Genomic DNA, 27,762 nt, shown 5'->3' with positions numbered 1-27,762 from the left:
GTGCCACAGATACCAGATCATGTTGAACCTAAAGAAGTGTTTATTATATGTCCCCTTTGGGATCTTCTTGGGTCATGTGGTGTGCAAGCAAGGGTTTATGGTGGACCCTGACAAGATCATGGTGATAGTAAATGTGGAGGCCCCAAGAAGTGTCAAACAGCTGCACACAATGCTCGAACATACAGGATAATACAAAAAGTTCATCAAGGCTTATGCTTAAATTACTGTGCCCATGGAGAAACTGCTGAAGAAAGATGCTACATTCTATTGGGATGAATAATGTAAGTCTAGTTTGGATGTATTGAAGGACAAGATGGTTACTGCGCTGATTTTGGTCTTCCTGGATTAGAAAAAGGAATTCCATGTGCATGTTGATGCCTCTTGCATTGCATTGGGAACCATGCTAATACAGGCCAATGAGGGAGAGATGGACCACCCTATAGCCTTCGCGAGCAAGAAATTATCAAAGGATATGAAGAATTACTCACTGACAAAGTGTAAAGGATTGGCTATGGTATATGCGCTTCAAAATTTCAGGCACTCCTTGTTGGGCGGACATTTCAAAATGTACACAGATCATTATGCCTTTACATACCTAGTCAATAATCATGTGTTGGGGGGGAAGATCTACCGATGTTTGTTGTTATTCCAGGAGTATGACTTTGAGGTGATTGTGAAGCCAGGGAGGTTGAATGTAGGCCCTAACCATCTGTCGCAAATTGATATAGGAGAGGAGCCTACTGATTTCGATGAAGGTTTGTTTGATGTGCATCTCTTCACAGTGTGCATAAAAGATAACCACTTTTCATATATTGTCCACTTTTTGACTACAGGGACGGCGCCAAAAGGATATAACAGTCAGCAAAAGAAGGAACTAGTAGTGTACCTGGAGGATTTTTTGGTGATTGCATGACATTTGTATAAGATGGGTGTAGACGAGATATTGCGGTGATATGTGCCAGATTTTGAATGGAATAACATCCTCGTTAAAGCTCATGGAGGGGCTGCAGGAGGACATCATGCAGACAAGGCGACAACACATAATATTTTGTGTGCAGGCTTATGGTGGCCTATGTTGCATAAAGATTCTAAAGCATATTGTAGGGCATGTGATGCATGTCAACGAATGGGCATACCATCACAGAGGGATGAGCTACCACTAAATCCTCAAGTATTGTTGTAGCCATTTCAAAAATGGGCAATTGATTTCATTGGGCCCATTCATCCCCGAGGAAAGAAGACAGGTGCACGCTATATCATCACCACGATGGAGTATCTAACCAGATGGGTGGAGGCACAACTGATGAAGGATTGTATAGGGGCTACAGTAGTGAGGTTCTTCTTTGAGTATGTGCTAACCATATTTGGCTACCCCAAAGTGTTGATGAGTGATTAGGGTATACACTTCCTAAATGAAACAATCATTATGTTGACTGAAGAGTTCCAGGTTTTTCATCAAAAGAGCACAATGTATCATCCTCGGGCTAATGCAACAGTTGAGGCTTTTAATAAGATTTTGGAGAATGCACTGACGAATATTTGCAACGCACAGCGGAATGACTGGAATGTGCACCTACCTACAGTACTATGGCCATACAGGACTACTTGCAAAAAGCTGATAGGATAAACACCTTTTAGATTGGTCTATGGCATAGAATTTATGATGCCTATGGAATATATCATGCCTAGTCTACGCATAGCATCTTTCAAAGGTATGGCCGATCGCAAAGCCTTAGAAGAATGACTTGTGCAACTGATGGAGCTTGAAGAAGACAAATTCTTGGTTGTATTCCATTAGCAAGTACAAAAAGAACATGAAAAGGCATGGCACGATTGACACATCAAGTTGCGCATGTTCAAGGTATATGATTTGGTATTTTTATACGATAGCAAGTTCACTAAGCTTATGGGGAAATTTCAGATGCACTCGCTTGGGCTATATGTTATCAAAGATATTATAAATGGAGGCGGGTTCAGCTTGCGAAGCTGAATGGAGAACCTTTGCTAGGAAGGGTTATTGGAAGCTGACTGAAACCATATACAGGGGATCCATCTGAATGACTATATGATGGCAGGATAGTCTTAGTGCTCCAGGATGTTGTAAGGGAGTGCAGGACTATAAACTACACTGCCAGGATTGGAGGATGTTGCAGTCGCTGACTGCACGGCCTTGTTTGAATAGGCGATGGAGTTTGTCACAACTCTAAAGGAAGGCCCAAACCTATAGATATTGAATAAAGAGATTTGCGAGCTCCAGAAGTAGTACAACAAGGTCAGGGTGACGGTGCACTCAATTGCCACAGTGCAGTGCCTCGCCAAGTTGCAGGAGGGGAAGTAGCTCCTCGCTCACGTGGAAGAAACTCAGAAGAACTACATCGTGCTTAAGGCTAGGTTGGGACCTTGGTTAGAAGAAGCTTACCAAGTATCAACCATCATTCAGGAGAAGCTAACGGGCTTACAGCAAACAAAACAAATGATGAAGCTAGCCACGGAAGGACCAGCTACAGAGCATCTCCCCAAAGAAGTCAAGATGGAAGCTACACAGAGTGATGTCGAGGTAGCAGTTGTGCTGGTGAAGTTGGGGGATCTTCGCAAAAAGATCATTGCGCCAGCTAAGTGACTTGAGGGTGAGTCACAACCCTTTTGTTGGGGGCCTGTTGGGATGGGGTCCCTTGGGGCAGTTTTGGGGTTAAAAACCCAAGTTTTGAGTGCGTAGACAGTTAGTAGTCAAAAGGGGGTTTATCCCCTTGTCTATGTAAAGTCAAGTCGGTTTTGAGATCCACCCATGGTCCGCGGACCATGGGATTGTATGTAAAAAACTATAAATAGGTGTGTCTTAAGAGAGTCTAAGGCATGCTTATGTCTACATCTGAGGAAAAGGGTAAGTAAATGGTGGGTAGATAGAAGGAAAAAGGCTCTGTAGTTGAGTGCACAGAGGCCTAGAGTAGAGTCCATAGCTAAGTGCGCGGACCCCTCCAGCTGAGTGCGTAAGGAAGTTTTAAGTCTGTAACCTCATATTGAAGATCAATAAAGGATACCGTTGAAGAGATTCATGTGTTTATATGTTTACTTTTGTTATTTATGTTTGTGATAAATGTTGTGATGGAATAATGTCTTTATGAAATAATGATGTATTAATGCGCGACTCTATTGGATAATTCTTATTAACTGTACGCAAAGCATGTTAAGCACCTACCAGAAGATTGTAATACATTATTTATGTCTATTGAATACTTAAGTATATCTATGTGAACTAAGATCTAGGGTTGTTTTATGGTGTGCGTAAGTGGAGGATTCATATGTTAAGGGTCCGCAAAGACCTATCGTAGGCCTTCACGAAGGTCTAGAGGTCGTTTAAAGGAACTTGTAGTACTGAGCCCTAGGGGCTTATAGATTTGATCGAAGACAAATATAGGGCAATAAAAGACATCACACTAATCTCTGGATGTGGAAACTTGGTTCCAGCATCCCCCCATACTACTTCGGGTGAGACTTCATCCTGCACTACATGGGTTAATGCCGAAAGGGCCAATAGTGTAAGGTTTTTTTTGGCACAATTAACTCTGAACCTTGGTCAAGAGCCACTAAGCCAACACTACCCAAATGTTTTCTTTTTCTTGTGAAAGTGTTTGTGCCATGACAAACTCATTTTCCAACTGTTCAATTCTTTGGGTTAACCTGTGAGTCTTTTGAAAATCATTTATGTACATAGTGTAAATCTTTAATTTCTTCTCTTGGAGATTATTTAGCTAATCTTTCAACTTCTCAATATTCTGCCTTTTCGTAGACAAGGCCTCCATTGCTTTGACTAATTCTCCTTATTAGTCTGTACACTGTGCTTCAACTTTGATGGTTTCTCAAGTGGAAGCTCTTGTTGTCAATGTACCTGTAATCAGTACTGTTGTGAGTGGAATGACTGGTAATTGTGTTGATTTTTCTTTCTCATTTATCATTTTTCCCATTTCAGTCTCCATCTCTTTAATTTTCCCATTTTGTTCAATGATAATCTTGAACATGTCTTCTTTCTCTTTCACTAGTTGTCCAACTTTCTTGGTCTATGGATCTTCATTGGATGAAAGCTTGAGTTGCTTCTTTAGAGCTACAATGTCATAAATTCTTCCTTCTAATAATTTCCCCTACATCTTTCACATTACTGGGATCATATCCTAGTTTGATTACTAGATCTTCTAAATACTTAATCTTAGTGTCTTTAGCTAAAGAAGATATCGTTTCTAGTTTGAGTTGGGACTGAATGTTGTTGATCGAAGCTTGTAGCTTGGAAGATGACATTGTTGATTTTTTCAAGGTTGAATACGTCATCTCACCTGTTTGTTTGTGTAATTCCATCTGATCAATGGGATGCATTTGATCAACATTGAAATAAAAGATATATTTCTTGTAATCATCTGGAGTTTTCGGAAAAGGAACCTCAAAGTGGAGGAAGGTTATCTACATCTTTCCTTTCTTTGTGTCAAAGGCAGAGAGAAGCCTATGTTGTGAGGATGTTGTTTGTTTCCAAAATTGATAATAGGTAGTAGCTTTTAGAATCTCATTTTTCTTCTTAATTTCCTTATACTTGGAAAATATGTTTGGTTCAGCTTGGTCATGAACCAATTCTGCTGATTGATATGTGTCTAGTGGCTCTTGGGGATATGAAGATGATGGAGGTCCTATGAAAATATCTTCATTCCTGGTAGAAGTATAAGGGCCTATCAAAACTATAGTGGACTGTACATTTTCCTCTTGAAAGGATTCTTTTGCTAGATTGGTCTTTTGTATATTCTTGTAAATCTAAAATTCTTTCCCCTGAATTTTTGTGACTGAAAGGGAAACATCCCCCCTTGGTATTTTTTCATTATTCTCCTATGGTGTTAGAGTCTGTGATGTCATTGTAGAGATTACATTTTCTTCTACCTCCTGCAAATTATTTTCCTACCATTGACCCTGATTCATATATTTTTCTATTTCTGGCCTGGAAGTATGAGTGTAGGGAATAGTCTTCTGCTCTACTCTTAGTTTTGAAATTATTCCCAAAGGGTCATATCACCAGTCAAGATGAGTTTAAAATTCATCTACTTGAGGAGAAGATATGCTTCTTTGGTTGTTATCCTGGTATTGCAAATAAAAGGCCCAACCTATGTTTTGATCCTGAATTGAGATTTCTTCTTGACTGCCACAAAGTGCAACTCATCCATATTAATCATTTGTCTAATATATTCTAGTGAAACAATTCTCAGGCCCAACCTATGTTTTGATCCTGAATTGAGATTTCTTCTTGACTGCCACAAAGTGCAACTCATCCATATTAATCATTTGCCTAATATATTCTAGTGGAACAATTCTCATCTAGTTTCTGTAAAGGAAATTAAAACATGTCTGATTGATGGAAGAAAATAAAATACAATAAAACTGAAGCATACTTAAAGACCGTGTTTGTAGAAAACATTTGGAACTGGTCATGAATGGCATCTTCTAGGAACTCACTGTAATTGAATATGACTGATGGCTTTTCACCTATTGAGAAAACTGATAAAAACCCTATGATGGCTTCATCAACCCATTGATCGAATTGATAGCCCAGTAAATAAGAAACCATTGAGATAATTTTCTTGGTCATTTCAGGGAACATGGAGGATGGATAAGAAGGATTTTTCTTAGGAAATTGGACATTCTCAGGTTAAAATGTCTCAAAGATTTTGGTTCTATGAAGGAAAGTGAGGATTTTGTAGAGTTCCATGAGGGAATCTACTAAAAAGGATCTTAGAGAGTCAGAATTTTGAATCTGAAGCATTTGTCTTATGGAAACAGGGGTAGTTATGAAAAGAATATCATTGTTCTAGGCTACAATTTCCCTTTGACTGGGTATATACCTAAAAAAGCACCATGCCTCAAATTATGGAAAATGATGGGTTTGGGGAAAACAAATTGAGGCAGGAAGGACTCCCACAAGCTCAATTCATCACTGAGGTCAAGGAATTTTGTTTTTAACCAATTGTGGAGGTTGTGTAGGTCGAATTCACATCTGGTTTCAGACATATTATAATGTTTATTATCTAATGGTTGATGGTCTAAATCAATCACAAGGGGGAGCAAGGGGTTTTCTACTGTGGCTTTTTATTTTCCTTTAGAAGACATTTTGGAAAGAAAAGGAAGGAAACATTGTAATTACTAGAGAATTATCAAATGACACTAGTGGCTCGATGACCAGTAGTGGTGACAGGTCGGCTTGGTGACTGGCTGCAGTAACAATAACAAGTTCACTGTCACGACATTTGTAGCGGGATCGCAAAAGGAAAGCTGACTGAACAGGATTTTGGTGATTTTATTTTCCAGATAACTTACAGTTGGATGACTATTCATTTAACAAGATAAATTCATTAATTTTGGAACAGTTAGGTGCTGAATAGATATTTAATGGTTAGTGATGAGAAAAGGGATGTTTCATTTGGCTGGGCGGAGTCGGATGGGATGTGACAACAACAGGAGTGGAGTGGATGGGATTTGCCATGTGGTGGAAGAGGAGTGGAGTGGGGAGCGGAATTAATGGTCACTTTCTAGGCGGGAAGAGGGAAAAGTTGATTTCGAAGGGGTGGTCAAGCAGTAACTAGTTTTAGGCGAGGGGGTCTGAAGTAAAGGGAGAAACAACTTTTCAGACCCCACCCCCCTCGATTAACTGTTGGAGGGGAAGGGGGGTCCGAAGTGGTCACCTACGGCTGATCTGGGTTGGTTAGATCAAGGCCCTTGTTTATATCTCGACCTTTATTACAAAATGACAAAGCATCGTATCAAAACTCACTTGATTAACATTCAATTAATCACACTTAAAAATGTGCAATTAATTAATTAAAGAACTTTATTAAAACTAATTTAATTATGTTTAAACGATGCAATGTTTATTTAAATAAAATGTGGCATTTAAACTAAAAATCACATTATTCTTATTTTTCTAAGGTTTGCTCGTCACATTTCTTTTATTTTTTAAACATATATTCATTTTTTGAAATGAAGTGACATTTGAACTGGCTCACTTATTGGGGCTATTTTTCCTTTTTCATATTTTTTAATCCTTTTTTTTTTTCCATTGGAAATAATTTACAGAATGAAGTATTATTTACAACATCTCATAACATAAAAAATCAACAGATAATCATCAGATGATCCTATAAATTATGGGACCCTAACAAGAACCATCAACAAATTGTAACAAGTCAATGTCAGAATAAAAAGTCCAATAATAACTGTTGGAAGAATATAAGAAGCTCCCCTGAATCTGTGCCATTCATTTATGTCCAGAGGAAACCATATGCAATTTTCTAGATCAAAACACGCGTATATACACGATTGTCCTTAATGTAATCTGCGTACTTAAAGAAAAATGTTGAACTTTTCATAACAAAAGCTCCCCCTGAACTTGTACTATCTGTTCTTGTTCACGGTTACTTCATCAGATGCAATTTCTGTAATACAAAAACATCATCCAAAGAATATCAAACCAAAATAGTGAACCATCACCAAGATACTCATGCATAGGCCCCCCTGAGATCATACATTATTTATACTATGTACCTAATAATAATCACCTGCTCTCCATGAGGTTATATACCTCACATTCACTTCTGCAGTCACTAATAGAAGTATGCTTTTAAGAGAAATGGACTGAAAAGGTGCAATCTTCCCTACATCTGTGACTGATGTTCCTTCTTCCTCCAAATATTCTTGGAATTTATAATCATTTTTTGGAACTTATCCCATCTTTTGCTTCCATTACAAGTGCTTTACCTATAATTAGTGGCCTTATGCACAAATTAGTTACAAGAGAAACAATATACATGAAACCAAACTTTATGCCTAGGGACTGATCTTGACTTTGATCTAGGATATTTCTTTCAAATGAGTGGCAATTTAGTTTCCTTTTGAAACACTTCGTGATGGTTGTTCTTATTATTTCAATGTGGATTTGAAGCCATGTAACCAATGCTTGCCTTAATTAGAGGATATCTTTTTTCATTAATAATACTCTTTAGAGATTTAAATGCCTTTACCAATTTATTGATTTACCCATAGTCTTCATTTACAATCACAAATTCAGATTCTGATGTTTCATAATTCTTTTCCTTTTCTTGAAGTTGTTTTCTTAAGATCTCTGTTCTTCTATTGGTTGCTTTCAATTCCATTCTTAACATGTTTATTTCCTTAATCATACTACTTTCTTTTGTTTCCATATATTTGTTTGCATTCTTGATTTTATCATTTTCTTCCAATGCTTTCATTAAGTCATCTACTTCACAACTATCTGATTCACTTGACTGATCATATAAAGCCATAAGTATTTGATAACAATTGTTAGAATCTAAATCTGAAGTTTCTTGATCATCAAATGTTATTTGACTATATTAATTACAATAAAAAATTTTAATGCTATCAAAACTTATTCTAACATTCCTCTTTGGAACATTTTTCCCTTTCTCATGATTATCTTTATACGAACATTTAGCAACATAATGACCAACTCTTCCATAGGAAAATCATTTAAAAGGAAGCTTATCTTTGAACATGCCAATTACTATTTGTAACTTTCTCACAAAATTTTCTTCTTTCTCATCTGAAATGTAGCTTTTATATTTAATATTTTCTTTTTCTTTCCCATTGTGAGTGAAGTTGAAATATTTTTCTATGATATATGATAGACCCCCTTTTCTCATCTCAAAAATTTTCAACGTTCGATGGATTTGTTCAATAGCAAGACTATTTAAATCCTTTGTTTCTTCGATGGCAGATACTTTGGAGTCGAATTTTGGAGTTAGTGATCTCAAAATAAACAATAGTAGCATCATTTATCTCATCACCAAGATTTTTCATTGAGTTAACAATCTCGTCTACTCTAAGAAAAAGTCTACAATTCTTTCAATATCATGCATTTTAAGGGTCTCATTTGGAATTCTAAATGTTTTAATCTTAGCGTGTTTTACCTTGGTGTCATCTTCCTAACTTTGGATAAGATTATCTCACATTGCCTTTGCGGTGTTTAGCTGCATGACTTTCACAAATTCAGACTCAGCGAGACTTCCTAAGATGGAATTTACAACCTTTACACTGGTTTCATATCGTTTCTTCCTTGTAGTATCTGTGGGAATGGAGGTTAGATATTGATATCCATCTTCAACAATTTCCCACACATTTTCTCCAAGTACCTGCAAAAATTCTCTCATTTTGACTTTCCAAAATATAAATTTAGTTCCATTAAACAAAGGTGGCTTAATAGAAAATGCTCCACCTTGGCTACCCACCATGATGGATGTAAATTTAAATGATTAGGCATCTTTGGAGGGACCTGCTCTAATACCAATTGTTGGGAAAAATACTAAAAGGGTGGGGAGGGTGAATCAATTTTTTGAACTCACTTCAAACTTTTCACTTTCTTATTCATATTTATGTACACTATTGTCATTCAGGAAACCAATGTATGTATGTGACTGTTATAAATGCAAACCAAATATATCCAAATAAATAATTTATCATTTATTTTATTAATTGTTCATCCTTAACCTGTGCATTAATACTTCATTATTCATTCATTAAGCAAAAAGCATGAGAAGTAAAAAGCAGATAAATCATCAACGCACAAGAAACATATCAACACACATGAACACCAGGATTTTAAGTGGAAACCCAATGTGGGAGAAAACCACCATTGTCGTCATCTTTATCTTATTTTTTTATTATTATGAAAAATTATTACAATCATGGATTGACACAAACTCTTACCAGCATTCAAGCAACCACCCGCATAAATTTAAAACCTTCTCCCATTCTCGAGCACCACTAGAAGGGAGCTCCAACCCCATGATCTCATTTACAAGCTGGTACCAGAAGGGGGAACCTACCCCGTGCAAAAATTTACCATCTACCAATGGAAGGAAGCTTCGACTCCCTCATTGAAGGCTCCAACCCTCAGCACCTCTTGTGGACCATGTTTAATAATATTTCATACTGGATCCACCTAACTCAAAAAATTAAAACTTGTAGACTGCTTTTCATCATATTTTCAAACTGGACCCACATCCAACATTAATCTTAAGCCAAGTAACAACTTTGAACCCAAATACTGAATCAAATCATCCAATCGCTACTATAATGCCAGCAAGAAAATCACTGAATCTCATCCAATTATTGCAACCAAAAAAATCCATAACATATATAAGCTATCAAATCATACCAACCATTCATCAATTAACCTTACTTGGTTCACCGTCATAGAAACACAATGTTGTTCCTAAAAACCTTGATCAGACATGCATTAGAATGTATAAGCTATTGTTCTGAAGCACACCCGCGTATGTGCGTGTTCCCTCTGTATCATACCTGTGTACATATCTCATAATATTGAACATTGAATCATCAATCACTAAACCATACATAGATCATCCCATCAGTCACAAATCACTTGAACCAATCATAGATTACTGAACCAAACACAAATCACCATATTGTAGCATCTTTACCAATCAATATAACATTCCACATTTGACCCAGTCAACATTGTGAAATACAAATCATCATAATAGGGACATCATCAACATATAGCAGCAATCATAACAAAATTGATCAAATGTCATCAAAAAGCTATACTACAAAAACCTCGTATATATACATGACATCCACAAAACATATCAGTGTGTGTACACACTTACCATGCACAACGCCTGCGTATAGATATCAACACATTGCAAACTTTATCTCAAAATATATACATGGCCCTAGATATATGGATTCATGTATGTACGTGACTATTCCCAAACATACATGATTAAAGATATGAAAAATTTCGCTACAACCACAATTTCACTCTCCGCAACCTTTGTTATAAGAATTACAGACTAATGAATACTTCATTTAGATCACAACATCATTATAACCACAAATCTATCATTTTTAATTACTTAGACATTTTCAATAAGTAAACCAAATACGCATGTATGTCGACATACTTCATATCTTTCAGATCTAAGTCATCTCCTTGCTCCCCAGTTTCTATAAGTATTAATCCACTGGTGGTTATCGTCGAAATACCCTCTCAGATCTTCCCGGGATCCAAGGCACAATGTTTAAGATTATATACAACTGTAAAAAATAAACACACATATATTCATATTAATCCATGATTGACAAAGTGAAAGGAGAAGTATTACCTCAATCCTTGGTGTAGCCTTTCTAGAGAACTTAATGTGGAAAATTAGAAACCTCTCTGCCAACTCCTAGATCAGAACCTACACATAGACAAGAGAAAGCGTAATCCTACAACATATAAATATTTACAATCAAAACACCAATATATAAGAATATACTAAGCTACTTATTAATCATGGAATCGAATCAACTTGTAAAGGAATTCAATATTGACACCATCAAGTAGACAACATAGAAACATATCTATATAATTAGGTAGAAGATTCAAAATGATTACAACCATCTTGGTTGGATCAAGCCTCCTCTAGTCCTTCAACTCCTCTCTCTCTCTCAACTTCTTGGCAGCATAATTTATATTAAATCTCATGCAAAGTTTCGACAACCATTCGACCTCTTTTACAATGACCAAGCCTCCAAAATATAGATGTTGAGAGGCTCATCCTTGCCAATTATTTCATATGCTTGTTGAGCACGGGATCCCCCAAGGCAAGTTTTAGGTCTTAAAGCCCAAAGTTTGACTAAGTCTGATGTAAAGACTCTGCGATTTGTGGGCGCGGAGCGCGAAGTTGTAATTGAGTCATAGGGTTGTCCGCCCTTACTTTTGTAATGTAATGTCAGCTTGAGAGTTCTACCCATGATCCGCAGACCATGGGATTGTATAAATAAAGTGAGGCTCTAAGTTATAAAGAGACATCTAAGAAATCTAATCTAAGAGAATGAAGAAGAAGTGAGTCTAAGTGGAAGTATAAAGTCGTGTCTTTGGGTTGTAGAGTATAAGAAGGCTCTGTAGTTGAGTGCGCAAAGGCCTAGTAATCTGCAGCTGAGTGCGTGGACTCCTACAGCTAAGTGCACAAGGTGAGTCGAGTCTGTAACCATTGGAAAAAATAATAAAGAGAAGTTTCTTATCATTCGATGTGTCTTTTTCCTGTTTTATGCATCGAAGTAATTTGGGTATGAATTGCAAGTTTATTATTTATTTTGTGCGCAAACTTATATGAATGTGTTGAATAAGTGAATATGAGATAAGTATCTATTTATTTGAAGTTAACTAGCAATTATAAGAAGATAAGTAAGATCCGCTGTGTAACTTAGGGAAAGAGCGCAAATCGCTGCCTTAATCAACGCGAAATCACCTCAGCCCCCGATTAGTCCTACATGAAGGTAATTATAACAAAGCGCGAATGTCCCACATGTTAGGGAAGTGTGCAAAGTGACTTGCGCGAAGAAATTCCTAGTTGGACTAAGTTGACCCTTCAGACATCTCAAGGGTGCGAAACTTGGTTCTAGCATCACCCCATATTTCTTAGGGTGAGACCTCAGTTCGTGCTCCGGGGGTTGATGCCGAATGGGCCAGTAATACAAGGATTTGTTTGGATAATTAATTTCGAACCTGGGTTAGGCCCCATCAAGCCAACAAATGGTTTTGTTACCAGGAGTGGAATCTTCATAGATACGTCTGATGTCGTATCATTGGAATCCAACTAAGAAGGAAATTGAAGGTTGGTTAGACAAGAGAATTCACAAGTTTGCGGTGCAAAAATCCACGACTGACAAAAGAAGAGTGCTTAGACTACTACTTGTACACAGAGATCCATGAAATCTTCTTCACATATTTCCCTACTAAGCTGTACGAGTGGATCGTTAAGCTAGTAGATAGCCAAGGAAGGTGGAAACTTGAAAATCCTATTGTGTGGACCCTAGAGCTGGTGCGTAGATTGGAAGCATCGGAGGATAAGATCGCGTGTGCTGTTGATCATTGGCTCGATCAAATCATAGGAGGATTCATTACTGAGTTCGCGGTAGATAATTTAGTCAGCTATAGTGAGGCAGAGCGATGCTTTATCAAAGGACCGCATGGTAGGTATGTAAAGTCTATGAACACTTGGATTAAAATGCTATTGTGCAAAAAGCAGATTATGTAGTTACTTTGATGTTCAGGGATACACAACATGGGAAATTTGATTGAAACAAAGGAAGTGCGGGACTAGAGACTAGCCCCTTGATTTCACCTCTGCGAGGGGACGATGAAGAGCTCGAGAGGGTCTCTCCGTGAAGTGTGATCCATTTGATAAGCAGAGGATTCTGCTCATACTACCTCCACCCACACCACCGCCAGTTTCACCACCATCACCTCCGTCTTCGCCTATACCACCTCCGCCACCACCGCATTTTAACATGGCCAACACAATAAAGTTGCCTATGTTCAAAGGATTGGGAAATGAAGATCCAAACCAATTTTGGTTCGTTGTAAAGGCCGTATGGGAAGCGCAGGGACATACAGATGATAATATCAAGAAAGTGATGTTGGTTAGCGCTCTACAGGATCGCAAGCTAACCTTGTACATTAAGAACTCAATTGATAATCCAACTGCAAGGATCACGGCTATCCAAGCTATGCTAACTAAAGAATTCAGCAGACCAAAGTCAGAGGCGCAGTCGATCATTGGGTTCAAAGAGATCATGATGCTACCAGGCGAGACTCCATGGGAGCTGGATCAGAGGCTAAAGTATATGATTCGTGAAGCTAATATGACTTTGACGGATGGACAACACCGTGAATGGTTTGTGGCATCACTAACACAATATTTGAGGAATGCGTTGTCACAGCAGAGGTTAACAACTCAGTCAGAAGCTTTAGAAATCACGATGAGGCTGCATGAGACCCCAATACAGGATCCTAACTTGGGATTTCAACAAATCCACGCGTAGTTTAAAAACTTATGTCTAGAGATGCAAAGTCTGAAACAGGATAGGATATCTCAACCAGAAGTGCTCGAAGAAGTGTGGTGCGTGAAATGCAAGGGTCAAGGTCATGACAAAGACCACTACCTGGTGTTCAAAAACTACCTTGCGAGAGGAGGACTGATGTCGTTAAGATCAAAAGTGCAAGCAAGACCGAGCATGGCACCTACTCTGTGGTGCACGATTTGTTAAATAGGAGGAAAGCATGCTACGGACAACTGCCATTTGTTACATAAGTACACACATAATTCGCAATAGTTGTTCTATAATTTTTGTAGATTGGTGGGACACGATGAGCGCACAAGTAGAAGTTATGAGCTGATGATGGATAGAACCCCCACCTACAGGGTTCAGGCTAAAACGCAGCCCCTAGACTAGGGTGCAGGGATCGCACGAACCGAATTCCAGGGACGCGAACGAGGCCGAGGAGGAGGAGGACCTATAAGAGGCTATGGACAGCTAATATGCTATAATTGCGAAGGGCCAAGAAATTATGCCCATGATTGTACGAATCCAACGCGTCCATCATGCTTGTACTGTACCTTGTTTGATCATGAGACAAAAGATTGTCCTACGCTTATAGCAAGGATACGCAACAAGGGAGCGCTACCACCACCCCCAACTAAAAACCTGAAAATGATGAGGTCTGAGCCACATGAGAAAGAGCCAAATGTGAATATTGTGCTCCAACGTGGAATTACGATGGGAGATGATAAAGGCAAAGAGCCCAAAGAAAGTACTTGGGTTTGCAAAGCTCCAATGAAGGAAGCGGAGTTTGATTTCGAGCGCACTCGGGAAAATTTTATGGAAGCTAAGAAGATATTCGTTGATGCCTCCACTTCAAGAGGAAAAGATAGACCGGAGCCAAAAATGGACCCATCGATGCTCACAATGTTCCTGGAAATATGTATGAAGTTACTCCAGGACAGTAAGGTTGTAAAGGGATTACAGGAACTCATTAACAGATGCAATGGGACTGTGCCAGGAGAACTGCACGTAGTCTGGAAGATTGGAAAACATAAGACAAGAACAGGAAGAGAAATGACGTTAACCACGCAGATTGGAGAATATGAGATGGACCAAGTAATTCTGGATTTAGGGTTGAATGCAAACGTTCTGCCAAAGCAAACATGGGAGTGCATGGGGAAGCCTATGTTGCAGTGGTCTCCTATTCAGCTGTGCATGGCGAACTAGTCAAAGATAATACCCCTGGGGTGATTGCACGAAATCACAGTGGATATTGAGGGAGCAAGCATGCTATCAGACTTTGAGGTGATGGATATTGTTGATGACAACAATCCCTACCCCACGCTCTTAGTAATTGATTGGGCCACTGACATGAATGGGGTGATTAATCTAAAGAAGTGCAAGATGATTTTGAGAAGAAGTCTCTGTGCGTAGTTATACCCTTGGACCCTGTTGAGGGATTGCGCTACAAAGAGCCAATGCGCGACTATGAAAGTGATGATGATTTTGACTACATATACAAAATAACTATGTGGGAGCAATACTGGGTAAATCCTACCGCGGATGGATGAATTTCATGGGAGCGTGAAAGCTCCTATACTTCATATTTGGATGAGGAGATAGAGTGATGACAGAACTGGTTACACGAGGTAACCATGTTGAACTATAACATGATGACAAGATCACTGCGTTGCGTATCAATGGAAATGAGGGGTTTACCTGGACAAATTTGAGAGGCAGGTGCCGGAAAAACATCGTTTCGAAGCCTTGAATTGGGTACTGAGGTGGTGGGGTATGTACAAAGGAAACTTTGATGACTGGTGTGTCTGTAGGAGGATGATGCGCACATGGTTTGGGAAACCTATAGGGCAGTCAATGGGTAGATACAATGGTCACGATAGTCCATGTGTGCAGTTGTCCAGGTGGGTATAGGCGTATCATAAACAACTTGTGCAGATGCACATGAACTTCGCGATGCGAAATATGATTAATAAGCATGTGTTGGGGGGCCAAATGCACGAACAACTCCTCAAATTGGAATGACAGAATGTGGAAAGAATGAGTGTGCAGAAGGTTATCCAAGTGAAAGCCTTTAATAAAGTGTGTGAAGCACTCAAAAAGGTATGTAATATGCAGCGACGTGATTGGGACCTGCGCATACCAGCAGTCCTATGGGCTTATAGGGTGACGTGCAAGAAACTGACGGAACAGACGCCTTCTAGGCTGGTTTATGAAGCAAACACTGAAATACCGATGAAATATATCATTCCTAGTCCGTGCATAACAGCGCCCATGGATATGACAGATCATGGAGCCTTGAAGGAAGGGATCGTGCAGTTGAAAGAAGAGGAATGCATGGGATCTGATGAAGAGATCCAACAGGATGATCTTAGGCTCCCACAACTTATGAAGGAAAAAGTTTGCTTGAGGGAGGAAAGAACTATGGCAGAAGAACAAGTCAAAAAGATGGAGGAAGGAATAAAAAGGGATTTTCTTGATAAAAAGGTTATGGTGATACAATAGGATGCATGTGATTACGATGATAAATTTGGAGACTACCACCAAGAGTTGATCAGTTTGATGCCTTGGATTCGACCATGTATTACTAAGGGGATCATAGACAGTGGCGCGATGCAGGTATTAAAGTTAAAAGGCAAACTTTTCCCAAAAAATGTGACTGATAGTCACTCGAAACCATACACAAGTGGTGCGTCCACCTGACTAGCTATGGGAAGTACAATCTTAGCGCTCCAAGTAGTTGAAAGGAGGCATGAGACTATAAACTACTCTACCTGAGAGCTATGCAATGTCAAGGATGCATGCAGGAGTGAAGTGTCACAGGGTCTGCGATAGCATAAGGGTAGCTGCACTGTCACGCAGGTTGGCTGGAAAATGACCGTTATAGTCATTATTCACGATGTGATGCTTGGTTTGAGACCAAATGGAGCTGGCGGTAGGTATTTAAGGCAAGATTTATGGGCAAGATTTTGGAAAAGTTGCCGCCAAGGGAGCATTAATGGACCGGATATGGGGGGAACAGTCATACTTGATTTCAAAAGGCACTATAAATTACAAAGGGATACCCAGCAAAAAACACTTGGTCATTTGAGAATTGATTTGTCGTTCACCAAAATCATTTTGAACTAAGACCTATTTAACCTATTGCAAGCATTGTTTGAACACCTGGTTGAGCAATTGAGAGATTTCTGGACAAACAAAATGGCAGTGTCTGAAGAAGACAGGGAAATCAGAAAAATGACCTCCAAATAGGTCGTGTAGGCCATGACAATAGAAGATGCCCCTGAAAGCGTCAGAATAGTAGTGGAAATCCCTAAATCACCACGCATGTTGAGACCCAAGAAAGATAAGCAGCCCATGATTCTGGTGCGTGTGTCCCCTCGAAATCCGCTATGAACTAAATTGACCATGGAAGAAAAAGGGAAAGTAATTAATTTGGAAACCGATGAGGAGGAGGAAGACCTTAAGGACATCCTGATAGAAGAGGACGAGGACGAAGACATGGAGAAATAAACCGAGGGTGTGGACCCTCTAACTAGGCTACCCATGTATTTTCCTCCGTGGAAGGGGAAGGCGAAGATTCCCAAGGATATCGATGAGAGTAAAATCTCTCTACAGACTCCACTGCTACCCGACGATATCACTTTTGAAGGAGTGCACCTGGGACGAGTGTCGAGTTTGAAGTTCGGAGATTATAATCTCACCGACCATGAGAAATTCCCTCACTTGGCGACCGCGTAGCTCATGAAGCTGAAGAAAAGCACTGCAGAGGGAGTCATAGAGTTGGAGTCGCGCAAGTGGTTGCGCGGTGTCAAAAAGGCAGGGTTTTTGAACCTGCTCTGGGTGTTGCATTACCATCGTGCCCCAATGAATATCTTCATCATCAGGCAGCTACTTTGCCTGGTGCATGACAGGTGTTTGTGGCTAGAGGAGCCCATCCCCATCACAAACCACCTGATCCATAGAATTACCTGACTCCCTTGTAAAGGGGAATACCCAACAGACATTTCGGAGGGTAAAAGAAGTTATTTGGCCATCGCGGAGACCATGAAAAATAAATATAAGATGGAGAATAAAAAGAGGGGCTATACGATCTTTAGTATCAACAACAAGGCAGTCAAAGTCACGACTCAGATACTAGTGGGTAAGGTCATGCAGTAGTGTCGCGCGGATGAGGTGCCTACACCAATGGTTGCACTTGCCGAGTAGTGCGTAGTGGGAGTCCAATCTAACTGGTCTCAATACTTCTGCCAGGAGTTCCTGAAGAATTTCTACTAAGCATAGGAACAGGGGAAAACCTTCCACTATGCATGGCTTCTAGTGTCCATAGTGCTGGTGGCTAGGGAATTGCTTGAGCACAGCCAGTTCCCCCCAATTGTGAGGGATCTCATAGAGGCCTTGAAGTACGCTTCGCTGTGGGCCACTAAAGACGCCAATAGGATCCGAGACAGTAAAATTTTTGGCTGTCCATGGAGATGAACATCAGAATGGATATTAACCACAAGATTTGGTTATCACCCACTTTTTGTAACAACTTACAAAGCTTCACGGAGTTTAAGGTGGACTTCCATCATGTCTACATCAGGGCGCACAAGGACCCCACAAAGAAGTGTAATGAACTACCCTACCTGGCCACGGATGATGTTATCTTCGATGTACTTGAGTCATTGTTACACTAAACTTTGTCACCATGACTATTTGCAGTTAGCATGGCTCCATCAACTGTCATACTATCCTCCTTGGCAAGTCTCATACCTCTACTCCTCATGTCAAACTCTAAGAAAGAGAGAAAGTCCTTAAAAGGTCAAATAACTCTGGGTACGTAGTTTCTCTTAGCCTTACCTGCGTGTACGCACCCCAAGTTCACAATACCTGCGTACTTGTACGCTCTGTCTGTAAAGGGGTGGGTGCGTACTCTTGTAAAGGTAAAAAGGCGCAAGTTTCACTTCAAAAAAGTTACTTGTGGTCATTTCTAGAGCATTCTAGAAGTTTGTTTGACGTGTATTGAGCGCCTCCAGATGGTTCATGTATCCCTATGAAAGAGGAACTTATCCCATCAAGAGGGGAGCTATCCCATTCAAAGAGGGGCTTATCCCATTGATGGTGGACCTAATTAACTTCCTCTAAAGCACTATAAATACAGGCATTGGGCCAGAGGGAGGAGAGGTTGAAAGCTAAACATTCCTAAGGGTAGATGCTGTTGGAATTAGGACTCCCTTATAGAGCTTGAGAGGAGAGATTCCCATCCTTTCTTAGCCTTATTTGGAAGTGGGTGAGTTGATCAAAGTAAAGGAGAACTCTTACTGGACCCTGGGAGGGACCTGCACAACACCAAGGCTCAGGTTGTAATGGTTTCTTTTGTTTCCACTTAATACAATTAAGCTCACTTTTCTCAACAGATTGTTATACGTGATTTGTTTCATATACTCCTTGGTCTGTATGATGAATATGTTTTATTTTATAAGTTATTGAGGTGCTATGTAATCTTTTGGCTTGTTAGTGAATGCAGGTTTCGAAGAGAAGGAGGAGCTCATCCAGATTGGCGAGGCTGGACTACTACAAAGCGTTGGACTAAAGGTATGTTATAAACACCTGATTACTTGTATTCTAACTGCATATTTAGAGAAAGGTAGTGTTTACTTGTCATTTTTGTCACTAGAAAGCCTTAGCTTCTAGGTAGGTCGGTTTTGTCCGCAAAATTGACTCTTTCCGCATGACAAAATGGCGACTCCGCTGGGGAGCTCCATTGATGTGAATGATTTTTCCTTTGTGTGAAACTTTGATTTGAGAAAAGTCGTTTGTTTTCTGGTTTTTGGCTGATTGACTGTGAATTTGGGTGGAATAGCTTAGGGTTAAGTTAGATTTTATTGTTCTTGATTTTGAGAGCAGTACGCACCCTCTGCGTTAAGCACAGTGCGTACCTGTACGCACTTTGGCTGTGTACACAGAGCGTGGACACACCTATACAAACAGGCTGCCTGCGTACCCCTGTCAAAAGCCTAGAAAATTTCAATTTTTTTCTTTTTTATCTTTTAGATTTTGTTTATAGCTTATTTTTGCTGCCCAGATCCACTGGTTACCTGCCAGAAATTTTCCTTGGTTAATTCCATTGGCATTCCTACTTTAAGCTTTCATCAATTGGGTGTTTTGAGTCTCTTTCTTGAGAAATTCTTGATTTGTTTTCCTTTGGTCATTACTTGGAGGTTTCTCTCAGACCTTTCACAATTTTGCATCTTTTTGCTTTTGTTTTTGCAAAAACAATTCCCCCTCATTCGCCGGGGGGGGGGGGGGGGGCTAAATTGTGTATGAGTGTTAATCGCCTTTGAGTGTTTTTATTTTTTTGATCTTTGGAACTCTCATCCAATTTTCTCGACTTGCACTTGATTGGTTCTTAGATTACTTTAGAATCATCTTGTGTTTGAGAATTCTCTTGCATAGATCACATTTGCATAATTAGAATTCTCATTTTCAGAATATGAATGAAAAATGTGCATAGATTACATTTGCATACTTTTCAATTGAATTGTGGATAGGTTACAATTGCATAGTTTACATTTTGAAAAATCAATCATAGATTTAGATCAGTTTTCTTTGATTTGAATTTGCACAAAAATAAAAATAAAAATAACTATTTTGGAATTGATTTGCACTAGTTTTTCTTGATGAGATTAGTGCATTAGAGAATTTGTTATATTTTCTCTTAGTGATCAATTCTTTGCATGGTTGGAAGTGAATGGAAACTCTCTCATTACTTTAGATAGGATTCATCGAATTGAAAAGATTACATTATCATATTCAATTGCATTCAGTTGAGTCGGGTCATAACGCTATTGGTTTCATATCCATTTACCCATTTGAGTAATAACAGCCTTAATAACACAGCGCTTAATTAAAATTCATCTAGTAATTTTTACGTTTCTAGGGCTCTGAAACACCAATATAGCTTAGGCTATTGTCTTGGAGTAGGAGAGTAATTAACTCTCCAAGACAGCAAAACCAAACAAGTAGCTCATCTTGTGGTAGGATAAATCCAACTGTTACATTTATACTCTGGGAAAGATCCTCTTAAAGGAGAAGCACGAGATCGTGTCCGAACCAGTGAGGGGATAAATCCTCCTTCATTGGGAACGACGCCAGATACGCACGTACTACAAACGGTAAACCTCGGATTATTGTCGAGGAGCCTGGGGTCACTTGTCGGTAAACCTTGGATTATTGTCAAGGAGCCGGGAAGGGGATTGAGCTTGCTACTCTGCCCTTGCGTGCTATCAGATCGTAGACTATTCCCCCAGGTATATTTGTTGCTGTTGGTAACCTTAGTGACTATTATCTTTAGGGTTCTACCCAAGGTGACGGTGGAGGGAAGATCCCACTGTACCTGGAGCAGACGTCGGCTAGACTCACTTGGATTTTCTGGGGGGTTCACTTCACTCGAGACGGTTAAAGTGGGGGAACTTGGTCCAGTCTATTCATTAAGCAGGTTGCCGGGGTAACTGTTCCACCCGCCACTTCTGTACTGAATTCTGTGATGTTGGATTTCATCCCCAACTAGTGTTTTCGGTCCGGAAGGTTACTGTTTGTGTATGGTTTGACTCCTAGATTTGATAGCGCGTGTTAATTTGTTTGTTTTTACTTTTAGAGACCATAGGTGTGAATTTTGAATTTTAATTGTTAGGTGTGAATTGTGAATTGTTAATTTTAGTTATAAATTGTTAATAAAATTCACTGAAGTTGAATATAATGGCAAATGTTCCGGAATTTACCAACCTAGGAACCCCTCCTAACGAGAATCCTAGTACTTTTCCTTACTTTGGAAATGTTGGTCCTCCTTATATGGCTACTTTGTCATTACCTGGATTTACAATAGGATTACCGATATGGTTATTTTCAACTTCGTTGGCCCAAAGTACTCCATTTGTTCCACCTCAACCGGATGCTTCACCTCAACAGAGTTCACCATCTCAACATCACCAACCTTCTGTTGACCCTTTACCTTCTTCGCCTAATTTTTCTTCCTCCATTTCTTCCTCTTCGCCTGGTAAAAGCCTTGATGCTAGTAACCAGGAGGCTAAGAAGAAGAAGAAGAAGAAGAAGAAGAAGCAAGATAAGAAAGAAGTCAACCAACCAACCACGACTGTAAGTGTTAGTTGTGTTGAGGAAAACTCCGACATGCATCGTAAACCCAAATACCCTTGCAGGCTTTGTAAGGGTGACCATTTCCTTATCAATTGTCCTGGTATTCCAAAGGTCTTGGAAGTATGGTCAGAAAAATCACATCAACTTTCCATTGATCCATCAACCAGTGATTGTCTGGTTCCTGGGAAAAAGGGTAAAGTTAGGTTTCCTTGTAAGTTATGCAAAGGGAGTCATCAAACTCACATTTGCCCTCACATGGATGAAGCCTCAACATTGTTGGAAAACCTTACTGTTCCACAGCAAGAATTTCGAACTGGTTACCGTAAACTTTCTCCCAACCTACCGTCAATTGACGGAGTGATTGATCTAATTTCAAGTACAGTCGATCACACTCTTCCATTGGAGAGTGAAACTCATGTCACTCAGGTTGATGATCAATTAGTTGATCAAGTGGTCGATTCAATTTCACATTCGGTCGATCCCACTTTCCCTTTAGAGAGTGAACTTCATACCGCTCAGGTTCTTCTTGTTACATCAGATTCTTCTATGCTGGGGGGCATTTCACTTGTTTCTACAGAACCCCCTCCAAGTACTGAGGTCTTTTCCTTTGATTGGAATAGACTGACAGAACCTCGTCTTCCTTCCTCCATCCCTTTCCAAATCATTGTCAAGGCTGGTGGTAGGGACATACATCGTACTCAGGTAGATGAAGGTGCTTCTGTTAGTATTTTATCCTCAACTGTTTGGAAAGCTTTGGGTTCCCCTCAGCTTGCGCCTATTACGCAGAATCTGAAAGCTTTTAACAGAACCATTAGTGAACCTTTAGGGATCCTTCCTAAGTTTTCTCTTACCTTGGAAGGTAAAACTGTCTGTATTGATCTTATGGTAGTTCGAGGTCCCTTGGATTTCAATTTACTCCTTGGGCGAGACTATGTTTATGCAATGAAAGCTGTCGTATCGACACTCTTTCGCGTGATGTCTTTCCCTCACAATGGAAATATTGTGACTGTAGACCAGCTTTCGTTCCCTAGTCTTGTCTCAACTACCAATAATATGACACCCCTAACTGTTCCTGATTCTAAAGTGGTATCTACCCTGCCACGGGTTAATTATGTGGCAACTGGTCCCATGTTTTCAGTTACCGATGTAAGTGAACCTCTCACTGTTTGCTCATCTTCCTTTGATTTAGATCCGGTAATTGACATCGAAAACTCTATGGGATTACTTGAACACGATGTTCTTATCCCTTTTGAGTCCCTTGACATGTGTTCCTTCCAGAGAACTATTCTTCCTTCTGATGAAGACCTCTTGGAAGCCATGATCAAGGTGTTTCCATTGACATTTCTTTCTTCCAGTTGGAAGCCATGATCAATTTTGTGAGGAAAGTTCCTTTTACTGTGTCAACCTCGTTAAAAAATGAATCAGTGAGTATGAGGACAGTTCTTTTCCTGTGTCAACCTCGTTAAAAAATGAATCACTTGGTCAGAGGACAGTTCTTTTCCTGTGTCAACCTCGTTAAAAAATGAATCATTTATTTGAGGAAAGTTCCTTTTACTGTGTCAACCTCTTTAAAAAATGAATCAGTGCGAACGAGGATAGTTTTTTCCTGTATCAGCCTCGTTAAAAAATGAAACAGGCTAGCATGAGGATAGTTCTTTTACTGAGTCAACCTCATTAAAAAATGAATCAGGTAGATTTTAGGATATGTAGGTAGATTGTAGAAACAAGGGTTTTGAGGATAGTTCCTGTTACTGAGTCAACCTCGTTAAAAAATGAATCAGGTATGAGGATAGTTCTTTTCTTGTGTCAACCTCCTTAAAAAATGAAACAACTCCCTTTTCAAGTTAAATATTGAAAGTAAAACTTTTTCCATAGTTTCTAGTTGAATAATGAAGCCTGGGGGGCATGTACCTCGCTTTGCATCATTATACTGGGGGGTATGCGAACTTTTTGAGCATAGTTCCTTGTCTTGTGTCAAGCTCGTTAAAAAATGAAACAAGGAGTCTTGAGCATAGTTCCTTGTCTTGTGTCAAGCTCGTTCAAAAATGAAACAAGGATAGGTTATTTAGGTAGATTGTAGAGAGTAGTTATGAGCATAGTTCCTTGTCTTGTGTCAAGCTCATTAAAAAATGAAACAAGGATTTTAGAGCATAGTTCCTTGTCTTGTGTCAAGCTCGTTAAAAAATGAATCAAGGTTTTTAGAGTAAAGTTTTTGTTAGGTAGATTGTAGAGAGTAGTTATGAGCATAGTTCCTTATCTTGTGTCAAGCTCGTTTAAAAAATGAAACAAGGGTTTTGAGGATAGTTCTTTTCTTGTGTCAACCTCACTAAAAAATGAAACAGCTCCCATAAGTCTTTCCAAGATCTTGAAAGTAAAGCTTCATTCCATCCACCTCATTGAATGCAATGAAGCTTGGGGGGCATGTACCTCGTTTTGCGTCATTATGCTGGGGGCATGTGAACTTATAACAAGCATAGTTTTTCGTTTCAAGCTTGCGTAAACATGAAACTGAATCCGAGCATAGTTCTTTTCCTGTGTCAAGCTCATTAAAAAATGAAACAAATCCTCCTCTACTTGAGTCGAGAGTTTGACTAGATCTCAAATGTTAAGTTGTATATTTAGGTTAGTTATTTCAGTTTTTTGCATAATTTTCTTACAGTTTTCGGTCGAGTCTTTCAAATGATCTCGTAACTCAACCTTCATTTCATCCAACTGGTTGAATGAAATGAAGCTGGGGGGCATGCGCTTTAGCAGTTACGCTTAGGGGGCATCAAGCACAGTTTTCTCTCTGTTTCAAGCTTGTGTAAAAATGAAACTACTTTGAAGCATAGTTTTTCTCTGTTTCAAGCTTTTGTAAAAATGAAACCTATCTTGAGTCAATTTCAGTTATTTTCAGGACTCGTTAAACTCATGAAAATCCCGAGATTATTTTGCTATCTTTCATTCTCGTAAAACAAATGAAAATGCTGAGTTCTTTCCGTCTTTTCCTGCTCGTAAATTAAATTGAAAGTCGGCCATTTGAGTACATTTTTATCATTTTTTCGAACTCATTAAAACTTACGAAAAAGTGAAAACCATGATTACATTTTTATCATTTTTTCGAACTCGTTAAAATTTACGAAAAAGTGAAACCTTGGAGTTCTCTTTTAAGCCCTTTTCAGGCTCCTAAAACATGAAAAGATTGCCGAGTGTTTCTTTTACACTCGTTAAAACGGAATTAAAAGATGGTCCCCTTATAGCGCTTTTCTGATCGTAAAAAACAGGAAAAGATTGCCGGATTTTTGTCGTTTCAAATTTGATACTGGAAATAAAACGACGTGTCCTTGATCGCTTTTTACTTTTCAGGTCAAAGACACTAATCATGAAAGTACTCCTTGGTCGCAAGATCAAGCGGTTCTCTCAAGTATTATTTTATACTTTTTCGGGCCTAGGAGACACAAATTTACGAAAAAGTTCAACCCTGGAGTCTTCTTAAGTTTTTCAGACTCTCTAAAATTGAAAAACACTGAGTTTCTCCTATACTGGACTCGTTAAAATTTCACAGTAAAGGACCTGTTCGATTACAAACAGGAACGGACCGCTCCTTCTTAGGGTTCGAATCTAAACTAAGTTGGACTCATCCGAAGGATGACCTTATAATCAAGCATATGTTATCCTCCTCAAGCTTGTAAAAAATAAAGAGGTACTTGCCAGAAATGGTGGGGGAAAGAGAGAAAAATGAGCCTATTTGTTATCCTTTGTCTCAGAAGAAGCCTTATCACCACTCTTGAACACGACACTTTTCATTCACCTGGGTTGGGAAATCCTTTGCCTAACAGTTGATCAAACCACATTGAAAGTCTTCAGTCGGGTATTAACTTTGGGTCAAATGTCACCAAGCCATCTATTGTGTCATTATGTGTTCAAGAGGTCACTGCAAATAAACCATTCATCTGCAAAATACACGTCATCCATCTCGACCATCCCTGAGTCAGTCCTTACAGCTACATTTCTTCAACTTGATCTATGATTTTGTGTTGTGGGCTTGCCTGCAACGGGTCACTTTCTATCGACATCAGCACATTATCTAGAAATATGACCTAGAAATCGTCAGTACCTTGAAATTTGCATGCATCAATGGCAGGTTTCTCGCCTTTGACGACGGTTTACATCAATGACTTTCGATCGAAGGATTCCGTGAAATGTTCGACATCAACTCATTCATTCACATCTCATGGATTGTACTGGGTACTTTGAGAACCATTGACATCACTGGTGGTCTCCTTACACTTGTTAACAGTTTACATCATCGACTGGTAATCAAGTGGTTTCTACCATGTTTGACATCAACTCATTTATTCGCATGGATAGAATCGTACCTTTTCGGGAAGTAGAAATGAAGACCCTGGATCTAGTTTCCACCATCCAGGCTGCGAGGAGTTTTGTATTCATTGTACAGTAGACTAATCATAAACAGATGGCTGCGTCCATACTGTGTCTACAAGAGTCTATGATTATGATGTATTGTGAAATCATTCCTATATCAGAGCAGTAGTTAGTTTGTTAGTTAAAGTTTTCAATCTGAGTATGGGAATGCCTACCTCAGCGATGATATGATCTTATATATGTATTTTGTGTTGAATATTTGCAAGTTCCGACTAGGCTCTCCACAAGATAATCCTTGAAATGATAAAGTACTTCACCCTTCCTAGATGATATGAAACCCTAATCTACTATAGGCTTCGCACTTTAGGGGGCAATCTGTTACACTAAAATTTGTCACCATGACTATTTGCAGTTAGTATGGCTCCATCAATTGTCATACTATCCTCCTTGGCAAGTCTCATACCTCTGCTCCTCATGTCAAACTCTAAGAAAGAGAGAAAGTCCTTAAAAAGTCAAATAACTCTGGGTACGCAGTTTCTCTTAGCCTTACCTGCGTGTACGCACCCCAAGTTCACAATACCTACGTATTTGTACGCTCTGTCTGTAAAGGGGTGGGTGCGTACTCCTGTAAAGGTAAAAAGGCGCAAGTTTCACTTCAAAAAAGTTACTTGTGGTCATTTCTAGAGCATTCTAGAAGTTTGTTTGACGTGTATTGAGCGCCTCCAGATGGTTCATGTATCCCTATGAAAGAGGAACTTATCCCATCAAGAGGGGAGCTATCCCATTCAAAGAGGGGCTTATCCCATTGATGGTGGACCTGATTAACTTCCTCTAAAGCACTATAAATACAGGCATTGGGCCAGAGGGAGGAGAGGTTGAAAGCTGAACATTCCTAAGGGTAGATGCTGTTGGAATTAGGACTCCCTTATAGAGCTTGAGAGGAGAGATTCCCATCCTTTCTTAGCCTTATTTGGAAGTGGGTGAGCTGATCAAAGTAAAGGAGAACTCTTGCTGGACCCTGGGAGGGACCTGCACAACACCAAGGCTCAGGTTGTAATGGTTTCTTTTGTCCACTTAATACAATTAAGCTCACTTTTCTCAACAGATTGTTATACGTGATTTGTTTCATATACTCCTTGGTCTGTATGATGAATATGTTTTATTTTATAAGTTATTCAGGTGCTATGTAATCTTTTGGCTTGTTAGTGAATGCAGGTTTCGAAGAGAAGGAGGAGCTCATCCGGATCGGCGAGGCTGGACTACTACAAAGCGTTGGACTAAAGGTATGTTATAAACACCTGATTACTTGTATTCTAAATGCATATTTAGAGAAAGGTAGTGTTTACT

Source organism: Pinus tabuliformis, chromosome X (genome assembly GCF_031772625.1).
Source record: "Pinus tabuliformis cultivar Carrire ecotype Pingquan chromosome X, CPIR1, whole genome shotgun sequence".
In the NCBI taxonomy this organism is placed as follows: domain Eukaryota; kingdom Viridiplantae; phylum Streptophyta; class Pinopsida; order Pinales; family Pinaceae; genus Pinus; species Pinus tabuliformis.
This window is presented reverse-complemented; position numbering follows the sequence as displayed.